This window comes from Giraffa tippelskirchi, chromosome 2 (genome assembly GCF_054371585.1).
Source record: "Giraffa tippelskirchi isolate mGirTip1 chromosome 2, T2T-mGirTip1v1.2.pri, whole genome shotgun sequence".
Taxonomy (NCBI): Eukaryota; Metazoa; Chordata; class Mammalia; order Artiodactyla; family Giraffidae; genus Giraffa; species Giraffa tippelskirchi.
The window spans coordinates 67208106-67222639 of NC_137276.1; positions in this window are offsets into that span (position 1 = coordinate 67208106).

Here is a 14534-nt window from a genome sequence, read left to right on the forward strand (position 1 = left end):
AAATGGATTAAAGATCTAAATGTAAGACCAGAAACTATAAAACTCCTAGAGGAAAATATAGGCAGAACACTCTCTGACATTAATCACAGAAAGATCCTCTATGAACCACCTCCCAGAGTAATGGAAATAAAAGAAAAAAATAAACAAATGGGACCTAATTAAACTTAGAAGCTTTTGTGCAATGAAGGAAACTATAAGTAAGGTGAAAATACAGCCTTTGGAATGTCAGAAAATAATAGCAAATGAAGCAACTGACAAAGAATTAATCTCAAAAATATACAAGCAGCTCCTGCAGCTCAATTCCAGAAAAATAAACGACCCAATCAAAAAATGGGCCAAAGAACTAAATAGACATTTCTCCAAAGAAGACATACAGATGGCTAACAAACACATGAAAAGATGCTCAACATCACTCATTATCAGTTCAGTTCAGTTCAGTCGCTCAGTTGTGTCTGACTCTTTGCAACCCCATGAATTGCAGCATGCCAGGCCTCTCTGTCCATCACCAACTCCCGGAGTCTACCCAAACCCATGTCCATCAAGTCAGTGATGCCATCCAAACATCTCATCCTCTGCCGTCCCCTTCTCCTGCCCCAAATCCTACCCAGCATTAGGGTCTTTTCCAATGAGTCAACTCTTCTCATGAGGTGGCCAAAGTATTGGAGCTTCAGTTCATTATCAGAGAAATGCAAATCAAAATGACAATAAGGTACCATCTCATGCCAGTCAGAATGGCTGCTATCTGAAAGTCTACAAACAATAAATGCTGGAGAGGGTGTGGAGAAAAGGAAACCCTCTTACACTGTTGGTGGGAATGCAAACTAGTCAGCCACCATGGAGAACAGTGTGGAGATTCCTTAAAAAATTGGAAATAGAACAGTGTGGAGATTCCTTAAAAAACTGGAAATAGAACTGCCATACAACCCAGCAATCCCACTGCTGGGCATACACACTGAGGAAACCAGAATTGAAAGAGACACGTGTACCCCAATGTTCATCACAGCACTGTTTGCAATAGCCAGGACATGGAAGCAACCTAGATGTCCATCGGCAGACAAATGGATAAGAAAATTGTGGTATATATACACAATGGGATATTACTCAGCTATTACAAGGAACATATTTGAGTCAGTTCTAATGAGGTGGATGAAACTGGAGCCTATTACACAGAGTGAAGTAAGTCAGAAAGAAAAACACCAACACAGTATATTAACGCATATATATGGAATTTAGAAAGATGGTAACGACAACCCTATGTGTGAGACAGCAAAAGAGACATAGATATAAAGAAGACTTTTGGACTCTGTGGGAGAAGGCGAGGGTGGGATGATTTGAGAGAATAGCACTGAAACATGTATATTACCATATGTGAAATAAAACAGTCCAAGTTCTATGCATGAAACAGGGCACTCAAAGCCGGTGCACTGGGACAACCAGAGGGATGGAATGAAGAGAGAGGTGGCAGAGGGGTTCGGGATGGGGGACACATGTACACCCGTGGCTGATTCATGTCAATGTATGGCAAAAACCACCACAGTATTGTAAGGTAATTAGCCTCCAATTATAATAAATAAATTAATTTTAAAAACATTTTTTTAAAAGCTTCCTGAGAAATTGTTAACTTGTTTTCTAAAATCATGGGTGAGGAGGGGCCTACTAGGTGCCAGGCAGGGTTTGGGTGTGAAATCTGATCTTCACACAACTCTGCCAGGTTGACCTGACCAGCTCAAGCTGGCTGGTAAAGGGGAAGAGCCAGGATGGACTGAGGCATCTGTCCATCTTTGTTCATGCAGCCACATATAATTATAATAATCATCACTCTTGTAAAAAATGAGCAGGCTTTATTCTAAGCACTTTTCAGATATCAACACATTTAATCCTGTCACAGTCCACTGAGGATGGTACTAGTGAGGAAGCTGAGGATAGAAGTTGATCAGCTGAGGCCAAGGTCCAAAAGTGTAGAGCAGAGGGGACCTCCCCAACACAGGGCAGGCCTCCAGAGTCGAGGCTAAGGTGGGCTCCCAGAGGGCTGACCCTAGAGGAGAGAGAGCCCAGACACAGGCCCCACTAATCCCATTACCACCCAGTGGCCAGAGCCAGCTTTTTATAACACAAATCACATCAAGTCACACCCTCCAGACCTTCCGAAGGCAGAGCCACCCAATCAAGCACAATTTCTCCCTGGCAGAAATTTCTATTTAAGGCCTCTTAATCCTGGCCTCAAAGCCTCCTTAGAAGGAGCTTCTCTGATAGGATCCATCTGCAGCATCTCCTCTTCTGCGGTGTGTATGTGAAGCAGAGATAGGGAAAACCTAATGATGGGCGTATGAGACAAGACCCCACAGAGGTCCAAGCCCTGGAGATAAGCATGCCCTAGAGACCTCCAACCTTGTTTCAGTACCCTAAAGAGGATAGTTACTATCTCAGAGCAGCCACAGAGGATGAGGTTAGTGTCACCTTTAATGCCTTCTGCAGGCAAGGGGAGATGGGAAGCAGGGTCCTGCTCTGCTTAGGTCCAGTGTCCCCTGGATGCCGTATTCCTGGCTGTCCCAACCCTTTCCCCACCCTGGCCTGTCATGACACCAGCATGGAAGCTGGTAAGGGCAGGGACTGGTTCTATAGCCAGCAGAGAGGAGGCTCTCAGGATATTTTTGTAGACCAGACACAGCTGGATCCAGTGCATACTGTATACAGGATGAGGATTCAGAGCATGGTTGAACCAAGCTGCCTATGTTCACTTCTCTGCTCTGACATCTGCTAGCTGAATGCCTTGGGGAGCCTTTAACTTGCATGTACTCCAGTTTCCGCATTTGTTAAAAATGGGGCAATACTACTTCCTTCACAAAGACGTTATGAGAATTAAGTGAGTTGAAGCAGGAAGCCCTCTAGTAGTAAATGCTCAATGGTTGTTAACTGTCAACTAGCACCACTATATTTAGCTGCATAATACTGGGCAAATCACATCTCTGAGCCTTGGTTTTTGTTCATGTAAAGTAGTGATATTATCCACCGCACAGTGTTGTTGGGAAGATTGAGAATATCATGTATAGAGGACTTAGTATACTGCTTGGAAAACAATGGGTAAGAAGTCAGCCATTTACTGTGTTGGGCAGACTTTATTTTCCTGTGCTCCAAAATCACTGTGGATGGTGGCTGCAGCCATGAAATTAAAAGATGCTTGCTCCTTGGAAGAAAAGCTATGACAAACCTAGACAGTATATTAAAAACCAGAGACATTACTTTACTGACAAAGGTCCATCTAGTCAAAGCTATGGTTTTTCCAGTAGTCATGTATGGATGTGAGAGTTGGATCATAAAGAAAGCTAAGTGCTGAAGAGTTGATGCTTTTTAACTGTGGTGTCAGAGAAGATTCTTGAGAGTCCCTTGGACAGAAAGGAGATCCAACCAGTCAATCCTAAAGGAAATCAGTCCTGAATAATCATTGGAAAGACTGATGCTGAAGCTGAAGTTCCAATACTTTGGCCACCTGATGCACAGAACAGACTCACTGGAAAAGACCCTGATGCTGGGAAAGATTGAAGGCGGGAGGAGAAGGGGATGGCAGAGGATGAGATGGTTGGATGGCATCACTAACTCGATGGTGAGTTTGAACAAGCTCTGGAAGTTGGTGATATACAGGGAATCCTGGCATGCTGCAGTTCAGTTCAGTTCAGTTCAGTTGCTCAGTTGCGTCCGACTCTTTGCGACCTCATGAATTGCAGCACGTCAGGCCTCTCTGTCCATCACCAACTCCCGGAGTCTACCCAAACCCACGTCCATCGAGTCAGTGATGCCATCCAACCATCTCATCTTCTGTTGTCCCCTTCTCCTCCTGCCCCCAATCCTACCCAGCATTAGGGTCTTTTCCAATGAGTCAACTCTTCGCATGAGGTGGCCAAAGTATTGGAGTTTCAGCTTCAACATCAGTCCTTCCAATGAACACCCAGGATTGATCTCTTTTAGGATGGATTGATTGGATCTCCTTGAAGTCCAAGGGACTCTCAAGAGTCTTCTCCAACACCACAGTTCAAAAGCATCAATTCTGCAGCGCTCAGCTTTCTTCACCGTCCAACTCTCACATCCATACATGACCACTGGAAAAACCATAGCCTTGACTAGACGGACTTTTGTTGGCAAAGTAATGTCTCTGCTTTTAAATATGCCAGCTAGGTTGGCCATAACCTTCCTTCCAAGGAGTAAGCGTCTTTTAATTTCATGGCTGCAATCACCATCTGCAGTGATTTTGGAGCCCCCAAAAATAAAGTCTGACACTGTTTCCACTGTTTCCCCATCTATTTGCCATGAAGTGATGGGACCAGATGCCATGATCTTAGTTTTCTGAACATTGAGCTTTAAGCCAACTTTTTCACTCTCCTCTTTCACTTTCATCAAGAGGCTCTTTTGTTCTTCTTCACTTTCTGCCATATGGGTGGTGTCATCTGCATATCTGAGGTTATTGATATTTCTCCCAGCAATCTTGATTCCAGCTTGTGTTTCTTCCAGCCCAGCGTTTCTCATGATGTACTCTGCATAGAAGTTAAATAAGCAGGTGACAATGTACAGCCTTGACATACTCCTTTTCCTATTTGGAACCAGTCTGTTGTTCCATGTCCAGTTCTAACTGTTGCTTCCTGACCTGCATACAGGCTTCTCAAGAGACAGGTCAGATGGTCTGGTATTCCCATCTCTTTCAGAATTTTCCACAGTTTATTGTGATCCACACAGTCAAAGGCTTTGGTATAGTCAATAAAGCAGAAATAGATGTTTTTCTGGAACTCTCTTGCTTTTTCGATGATCCAGTGGATGCTGGCAATTTGATCTCTGGTTCCTCTGCCTTTTCTAAAACCAGCTTGAACATCTGGAAGTTCACGGTTCACGTATTGCTAAAGCCTGGCTTGGAGAATTTTGAGCATTACTTTACTAGCATGTGAGATGAGTGCAATTGTGCGGTAGTTTGAGCATTCTTTGTCATTGCCTTTCTTTGGGATTGGAACGAAAACTGACCTTTTCCAGTCCTGTGGCCACTGCTGAGTTTTCCAAATTTGCTGGCATATCGAGTGCAGCACTTTCACAGCATCATCTTTCAGGATTTGAAATAGCTCAACTGGAATTCCATCACCTCCATTAGCTTTGTTCATAGTGATGCTTTCTAAGGCCCACTTGACTTCACATTCCAGGATGTCTGGCTCTAGGTGAGTGATCACAACATCGTGATTATCTGGGTTGTGAAGATCTTTTTTGTGCAGTTCTTCTGTGTATTCTTGCCACCTCTTCTTAATATCTTCTGCTTCTGTCAGGTCCATACCATCTCTGTCCTTTATCAAGCCCACCTTTGCATGAAATGTTCCCTTGGTATCTCTAATTTTCTTGAAGAGATCTCTAGTCTTTCCCAATCTGTTGTTTTCCTCTATTTCTTTGCTTTGATCACTGAGGAAGGCTTTCTTATCTCTCCTTGCTATTCTTTGGAACTCGGCATTCAGATGGGAATATCTTTCCTTTTCTCCTTTTCTTTTCGCTTCTCTTCTCTTCCCAGCTATCTGTAAGGCCTCCTCAGACAGCCATTTTGCTTTTTTGCATTTCTTTTCCATGGGGATGGTCTTGATCCCTGTCTCCTGTACAATGTCACGAACCTCTGTCCATGCTGCAGTTCACGGGGTCACAAAGAGTTGGACACAAGTGAGTGACTGAACTGAATTGATTCCAGTCTTTCAGGGTCTTCTTAGTTGAGTGAACAACTGGCTGGATATATTAGTAGTCCAGGTGGACTCTCTGGAAAAGATAAACATGCTCTGGACTCCCTTGTTGGGGGCATATCAAGAATAGCTTCCAGATATAACATCCATCAACCTGATTCACTGGTTAATTTCCTCCATTGTTGAGTCACCTAGTTGGGCCTCTTTCCATTGGAGAAATGTCTCAGAGAGACTCCATTTCCAGACCTGTGCCTGAGCAGGAGCCTCAAAACCCTACCCTAAAGGCTGGATTAATGGTGGTATTTCAACCAAAGGGTGGTTAGTGAGGGATTATTCAGGGCAAGACCTTTACTAGTTAGCAAATGTCAAACCAAACCAAAAACACCCTACTTGTTCCTTGTCCCCAAACCAAGTCCTCCACCATGTGCTGACACAAAGGTCCCCACAAGACTGGCAGAGTGGGGGTCCTATACACACCAGGACCTCAGGAAGGGAAAGATAGCAGTGAATGCCTGCCTCCCAGCTTCACAGAGGCCAACTTCTGGAACATGAGGAAGGTCGACCTGAAGTTCTCAGCTATGAGTCCTGGGCCAAAAGGAGATGTTAGGAAGTGGCTCCTCCCTAAGGGCCAGCCTTTTTTACCTCGCTGTTCTCTGAACTCAGATTGGGTCCCAAGTGGACAGGGGTTTTTCCCTCCTTTTTGTGATCTTATTCATATACAAAAAAAAAACCTTAGAGGTTAAAAAAATTAAATGATTTGGTTATACTTTTACTAAACCACTTTAACTAGAAAGAACTAACTTACATGCAATCTAGACAAGAGGTGACAGTGCTTAAACTTTTCCTTTGATGGGTGGTATGTGGTTCAGAAGTGATTCTTTTCCCATGTCTTTTCCTCCTCCAATCTAAATACCTCTAGGTACCTTCAAAACAGACCTAAACCTTTGGAATAAGCTGCCCACTGATCCACTAGTTCAGCAAGTGTTTATCAAGCACCTACTATGTGCGAGATACAGGGCCATGAGAGTGACGCATGAAAAACACAGACCCTGCCTGGAGGAGTTCCATCTAACCAAGACACATAAGGGACTTTGGCCCCCTGAGTCCAGGTCATGCCTACCAAAGAATACTCCCACAGAGGTCTGGGTTTTATATTATAATGATGATGCATCCATTAAAATTTAAGAAAAACTTTGACTAGTCACTGCACATAATCTCACTGTCTTAGCACAACTATCTCCATTTTTCTTTCCTTTCATTTCCTAACTATGGCATACACATCATGTTCTATAGCAGAAGCAATCACAACATACTTATCAGAGAATACTTTTCCACCATTTATATTTTTATATATTTCTTCTTAGTTTTCATAATTTACACTTTCAAAAAGCTGTACACTGCTCTATTCTGGTTCCTGTGCCAGAATTACAAACTATTCCCCTGTTGTTGGACTTCCACTTATTTTTTCTTGGATTGTGGATAACAGTGCAGTGTTCATGGACTCAGCACTGCCTGTGGAGTATCTCTTCCACCCAGGCCCTGTGCTGTGAGCTTCAGGGCCCAGGAGTCACCAGCCACCGTCCTCTCAGAGCCCAAGGTTCCATTGATCCATAAAGTCCCCAAGCACACAAGCAAACCATTTTAGCAAAATGCAAAGACACCTTGGAAGACATACCGAGTGAATCATGCTAAAAGCCCCAGCAAAAGGGACTGAAGTCTGAGGGGCCCAAAAGAATTCTACATTTTCAGAATGACTGAAGTAAAGTGTTTGAGGAAGTCCCAGCTCCCAAATTTCAGTTACCAGCAGATCTGAAACTACCTCCACACAAAGTTGTATTTCTAAACGGCAAGTCTTCTGATTTCATTGGCAACTGAGGGAAAACCCACCTTTATTTCAGAATGAATTCCCTAACCCTGTTGCCAGCCAGGAAATCCCAGATGCCTTGCCCACGCACAGGAGAGAGAATTTAGGCCCATGTCTGGCACAGTGGAGCTACTGCATGGGCTGGCCTCTCTCTGGACCTTCCGGTCTTCTCTCCACTTCTCACTCTAAACAGAGGGTGAGAAAGGAGCCCTAAGGCTTGGATTTTCTTGTTATTTGACTTTTCCACTGTTTTGGGGGGTTTTGGAGGGGTTTTTTTGGCCTCACTGTGCAGTTTGAAGGATCTTAGTTCCCTGACCAGAAATCAAACCAGAGTCTCCTGCAGTGGAAGTGCTGAGTCCTAACCACTGGATTGATCACTAGAGAATCCCTTCACTCTTTATTCTTTAAATTAATTAATCAATCAGGCTGTGCTTCAATTAATTAGTTGCAGCATGTAGAATTTAATTCCCTGACCAGGGATTGAACCCAGGCCCCCTGCACTGGGAGAATAGACTTAGCCACTGGACTACCAGGAAAGTCCCTCTACTCTTTCTCTAGAAATAGAAGAACTCACGTTCATGTATTCTACCCCACCAAGATTGACTCTCATGTGAAACCCTCTTCTCTGGTCCCCATCCTAACCCAACTGCCAGAGACTGATATAGAAGAAACACTACAGGTACACAGCCCAGCTGGAAACTCTAGGCCTCAGACAACCTAAGAGTTGTGGTTTTGCCCTCTTCCTTAGACTCTGAGGCCCTAGAGGATCAGCTGTGTGGCCAGTGATGTGGGAGGAAGAACGATTACCGGTCAGATTCTGCCTTTCTAGGAATTTCTGAACAGCAGAAACTCTTTATCATTTTCCCCTCCAAGGCTGGCCCCAGAGTCTATCTCCAGTACTTGGTAAACATCGGGGGATTTGGCAGAGCACTTATCACACATTGTGAAGGGAGTTGGTGCTCAGTTGCTCAGTCATGGCTGACCCTTTGTGACCCCAAGGACTGTAGCCCACCAGGCTCCTCTGTCCATGGAATTTTCAAGGCAAGAATACTGGAGTGGGTTGCCATTTCCTTCTCCAGGAAGGGAGTTTACTTGCCCCTACAAAGTCTTGAGCTTGGGGGTAGGCATAGATCTCACAATGACAGCTTGGTCAGTACTCTGTAATCAGTGACCAACGAGCCCTCTCTGGAAGCTTCATCCCATCTCAGTCTTCACTAGAGAGGAGACCCAAGGCAAGTCACATCCAGATCCAGTCAGGTCCTGGTGATGGGACAACAATGGGACCTTCCTCACCAGTAGAGGGCCATATACTAAGTTCACTAGCTTTCTTGGTCTGGATCTCTCTGGCTTTGAAACATTTCAGAAAATGAATTCTCCCACCAGACTCAGCCCAAGGGAAACGTATCTCCAATGGTACTCAGTTCAATTCAGTTCAGTTCAGTGACTCAATCGTGTCTGACTCTTTGCGACCCCATGAATTACAGCACGTCAGGCCTCTCTGTCCATCACCAACTGCCAGAGTTTACCCAAACCCATGTCCATTGAGTCAGTGATGCCATCCAACCATCTCATCCTCTGTCCTCCCCTTCTCCTCCTGCCCTCAATCCTTCCCAGCATTAGGGTATTTTCCAGTGAGTCAACTCTTCGCATGAGGTGGCCAAAGTATTGGAGTTTCAGTTTCAACATCAGTCCTTCCAATGAACACCCAGGACTGATCTCCTTTAGGATGGATTGATTGGATCTCTGTGCAGTCCAAGGGACTCTCAAGAGTCTTCTCCAACACCACAGTTCAAAAGCATCAATTCTGCGGCACTCAGCTTTCTTCACCGTCCAACTCTCACATCCATACATGACCACTGGAAAACCATAGCCTTGACTAGACGGACTTTTGTTGGCAAAGTAATGTCTCTGCTTTTAAATATGCTATCTAGGTTGGCCATAACCTTCCTTCCAAGGAGTAAGCGTCTTTTAATTTCATGGCTGCAATCACCATCTGCAGTGATTTTGGAGCCCTCCCCCCCAAAAATCTGTCACTGTTTCCCCATGTATTTGCCATGAAGTGATGGGACCAGATGCCATGATCTTAGTTTTCTGAACATTGAGCTTTAAGCCAACTTTTTCACTCTCCTCTTTCACTTTCATCAAGAGGCTCTTTTGTTCTTCTTCACTTTCTGCCATATGGGTGGTGTCATCTGCATATCTGAGGTTATTGATATTTCTCCCAGCAATCTTGATTCCAGCTTGTGTTTCTTCCAGCCCAGCGTTTCTCATGATGTACTCTGCATAGAAGTTAAATAAGCAGGGTGACAATATACAGCCTTGACGTACTCCTTTTCCTATTTGGAACCAGTCTGTTGTTCCATGTCCAGTTCTAACTGTTGCTTCCTGACCTGCATACAGGCTTCTCAAGAGACAGGTCAGATGGTCTGGTATTCCCATCTCTTTCAGAATTTTCCACAGTTTATTGTGATCCACACGTCAAAGGCTTTGGTATAGTCAATAAAGCAGAAATAGATGTTTTTCTGGAACTCTCTTGCTTTTCAATGATCCAGTGGATATTGGCAATTTGATCTCTGGTTCCTCTGCCTTTTCTAAAACCAGCTTGAACATCTGGAAGTTCATGGTTCACATATTGCTGAAGCCTGGCTTGGAGAATTTTGAGCATTACTTTACTAGCCTGTGAGATGAGTCCAATGTGCGGTAGTTTGAGCATTCTTTGTCATTGCCTTTCTTTGGGATTGGAACGAAAACTGACCTTTTCCAGTCCTGTGGCCACTGCTGAGTTTTCCAAATTTGCTGGCATATCGAGTGCAGCACTTTCACAGCATCATCTTTCAGGATTTGAAATAGCTCAACTGGAATTCCATCATCTCCACTAGCTTTGTTCGTAGTGATGCTTCCTAAGGCCCACTTGACTTCACTTTCCAGGATGTCTGGCTCTAGGTGAGTGATCACAACATCGTGATTATCTGGGTCGTGAAGATCTTTTTTGTGCAGTTCTTCTGTGTATTCTTGCCACCTCTTCTTAATATCTTCTGCTTCTGTCAGGTCCATACCATTTCTGTCCTTTATCAAGCCCACCTTTGCATGAAATGTTCCCTTGGTATCTCTAATTTTCTTGAAGAGATCTCTAGTCTTTCCCAATCTGTTGTTTTCCTCTATTTCTTTGCATTGATCACTGAGGAAGGCTGTCTTATCTCTCCTTGCTATTCTTTGGAACTCTGCATTCAGATGGGAATATCTTTCCCTTTCTCCTTTGCTTTTCATTTCTCTTCTCTTCCCAGCTATCTGTAAGGCCTCCTCAGACAGCCATTTTGCTTTTTTGCATTTCTTTTCCATGGGGATGGTCTTGATCCCTGTCTCCTGTACAATGTCACGAACCTCTGTCCATAGTTCATCAGGCACTCTGTCTATCAGATCTAGTCCCTTAAATCTATTTGTCACTTCTACTGTATAATCATAAGGGATTTGATCTAGGTCATACCTGAATGGACTAGTGGTTTTCCCTACTTTCTTCAATTTAAGTCTGAATTTGGCAATAAGGAGTTCTGCTCCTGGTCTTGTTTTTGCTGACTGTATAGAGCTTCTCCATCTTTGGCTGCAAAGAATATAATCAATCTGATTTCGGTGTTGAGCATCTGGTGATGTCCACGTGTAGAGTCTTCTCTTGTGTTGTTGGAAGAGGGTGTTTGCTATGACCAGTGCATTCTCTTGGCAAAACTCTATTAGCCTTTGCCTTGCTTCATTCTGAACTCCAAGGCCAAATTTGCCTGTTACGCCAGGTGTTTCCTGACTTCCTACTTTTGCATTCCAGTCCCCTATAATGAAAAGGACATTTTTTTTGGGTGTTAGTTCTAGAAGGTCTTGTAGGTCTTCATAGAACCGTTCAACTTCAGCTTCTTCGGCCTTACTGGTCGGGGCATAGACTTGGATTACCGTGATATTGAATGGTTTGCCTTGGAAACGAACAGAGATCATTCTGTCGTTTTTGAGATTGCATCCAAGTACTGCATTTTGGACTCTTCTGTTGACCGTGATGGCTACTCCATTTCTTCTAAGGGATTCTTGCCCACAGTAGTAGATATAATGGTCATCTGAGTTAAATTCACCCATTCCAGTCCATCTTAGTTTGCTAATTCCTAGAATGTCGACGTTCACTCACCATCTCCTGTTTGACCACTTCCAATTTGCCTTGATTCATGGACCTAACATTCCAGGTTCCTATGCAATATTGCTCTTTACAGCATCGGACTTTGCTTCTATCACCAGTCACATCCACAGCTGGGTATTGGTTTTGCTTTGGCTCCATCCCATCATTCTTTCTGGAGTTATTTCTCCACTGATCTCCAGGAGCATATTGGGCACCTACTGACCTGGGGAGTTCATCTTTCAGTGTCCTATCATTTTGCCTTTTCATACTGTTCATGGGGTTCTCAAGGCAAGAATATTGAAGTGGTTTGCCATGCCCTTCTCCAGTGAACCACATTCTGTCAGACCTCTCCACCATGACCCATCCGTCTTGGGTGGCCCCACACAGCATGGCTTAGTTTCATTGAGATAGACAAGGCTGTGGTCCGTGTGATCAGATAAGCTAGTTTTCTGTAATTTTAGTATCAGTGTGTCTGCCCTCTGATGCCCTCTTGCAACACCTACCGTCTTACTTGGGTTTCTCTTACCTTGGACGTGGGTATTTCTTCACGGCTGCTCCAGCAAAGTGCAGCCGTTGCTCTTTACCTTGGACAAGGGGTATCTACTCACAATGGCCCCTCCTGACCTTGAATGTGGAGTAACTCCTCTCGGCCCTCCTGTGCCCACGCAGCCGCTGCTCCTTGGGCCTGGGGTAACTCCTCTCGGCCGCCACCCCTGGCCCCCGGCCCGGCCTAGCTCCTCTCGGCCGCTGCCACCCCCGGCCCCCGGCCCGACCTAGCTCCTCTCAGCCGCCACCACCCCTGGCCCCCGGCTCGACCTAGCTCCTCTTGTCCACGCTTCTGAGCAGACCATCGCAGCTGCCTCACAACGGTCAGTAGGTGCTAAATAAATGCATGTCTATTTTCTTGGCAGAGATTCTGCAGAGCATAGCCAGAAAAAGACTTACAGAGAAAGAGCCCAGAAATAACTAGCACCTGGCCCTCAAACTCAGCTGAAATTGAGTAACTGGAGCATTAAGAAACACTCGTGTTAAGGGCGTGCGGTAGATGGGAAGATGTGTGATTAAGGAAGCAGAGTCATATGGCCATGACAGAGTCTAGGTGGTGAGTATGTGGCTGTTCACTGCAAAGTTCTTTCAATTTTACTATCTGTTTGAAAATTTTCATAATGCATTGTTGGAAGGAAAATCCTGATGCCTGGTCTCAACCTAGAGATGCATTTAATTGGTACAACCTCTGCATCAAGAGTTGTAAGAACTCCACCAAGGTTGACTCTCCTTGTCTGGTGTGTGGCAAGTGCGGTTCAGACCAGCAAAATCAGCATCAACTGGGAACCTATTAGAAATATGAATTCTGGGGCCCTCTTCCAAATCTCCCTGGTGGCTTAGATGCTAAAGAATCTGCCTGCAATGCAGGAGACCCAGCCTTGATGCCTGGATTGGGAAGATAGCCTGGAGAAGGCAATGACTGCCCACTCCAGTGTTCTTGCTTGGAGAATCCCATGGACAGAGGAGCCTGGCAGGCTACAGTCCATGGGGTTGCAAAGAGTCAAACATGACTGAGCAACTGACATTTTCATTCCAAATCTACAGAATCAGAAACTCAAGTGGTGGACCCAACAGTTGCTATTTAAGAAACACCTTCCAGCATTTCTGGTGCACGCTAGCTAAAGCTAGTGGTTTCCAAACTTGGCTGCACATTGGAATCATCTAAGGAATTTGGCAGGGGTAATCAACACCATTTCAGAACCAGGCTCAGACCTTCTGAATTAGGCCTTAGGAGCCTATACTCTTTTTCATAAGCTCCCCAGTGATTCTGATGTTAACCAGAATTTGTGCCCAGGTCCCTTCTCATGCCAGTCAGGAGCTGAGCCCGTTGGGGAGATTAGGGCCAGGTTCCTTGGCTCCTTGATCCACTGTTGACCCCACTCTCCACCTCCATATATTACCCATTGTTTATGTCAATCAGGTGGTTTTGTTAGCTCCCTTACTTCTAGTTCTCAAACTTCACTGTACATTGCAATCACCTGGGAGATTTAAAATACCAGAAAACTTTCTCTGAAATAAGTAGAGTATGAGAGACGTACTCTAGTATCATTGCATCTCTCCTGCAGTTCCCCTCACTCCAGGCCTGCACCCAACCTCAAGAGGTGAGAAGGGAGTGCTGTGGCTTCCTGGTGATTGCTAATTTGCTCAATCATCAATCTCAAGCCATATTTATGGAATCCAAGCATGAGACGTAGAGTTACTTCCTGCTCTGCCACCAGCTTGCCCTTTACTCTGAAATTGTTACCTTTGTTCCCTGGGGTCACCAAGGAGGTTGGAGAAGCCACTAAAAGGAGTGACTGGCACAGAACTCCTTTTCACCTTCTTGTCTAAAAAGATTTGGTAAATAAAGTCCTCAAAAAGTGCTGTGAAGGGACTTCACTGGTGATCCAGTGGTTAGGACACTGCTCTTCCACTGCAGGGGGCAAGGGTTTGATCTCTGGTGGGGGAACTACAATCCCACAACCTGTTCAGTGTAGCCAAAATAATAATAATAATAATGCTGTGGGGAACAATGGGAAAGGGAAGAAAATGAGATGGAAGGAGGAGGGGATGTTCCTCAAAGTAAGCTTGTCATTTTCCCAGGCCCCAAGCAAGGTGGGAGACCCAACATTAAACAGAGAAAGAGTCCTGCCTGATCTAAGAGCAGTTGAGAGCACTCTCGGCCCCAGGACAATCCAATGGACCAGGCGATGTTTCCTCTTCCTGAGTGTGTCCTCAAATACCAAGAAAGAAGCCTACAGGATGGTGGGGTTCAAAATTAACCAGGGTTCTCCTCTTATAG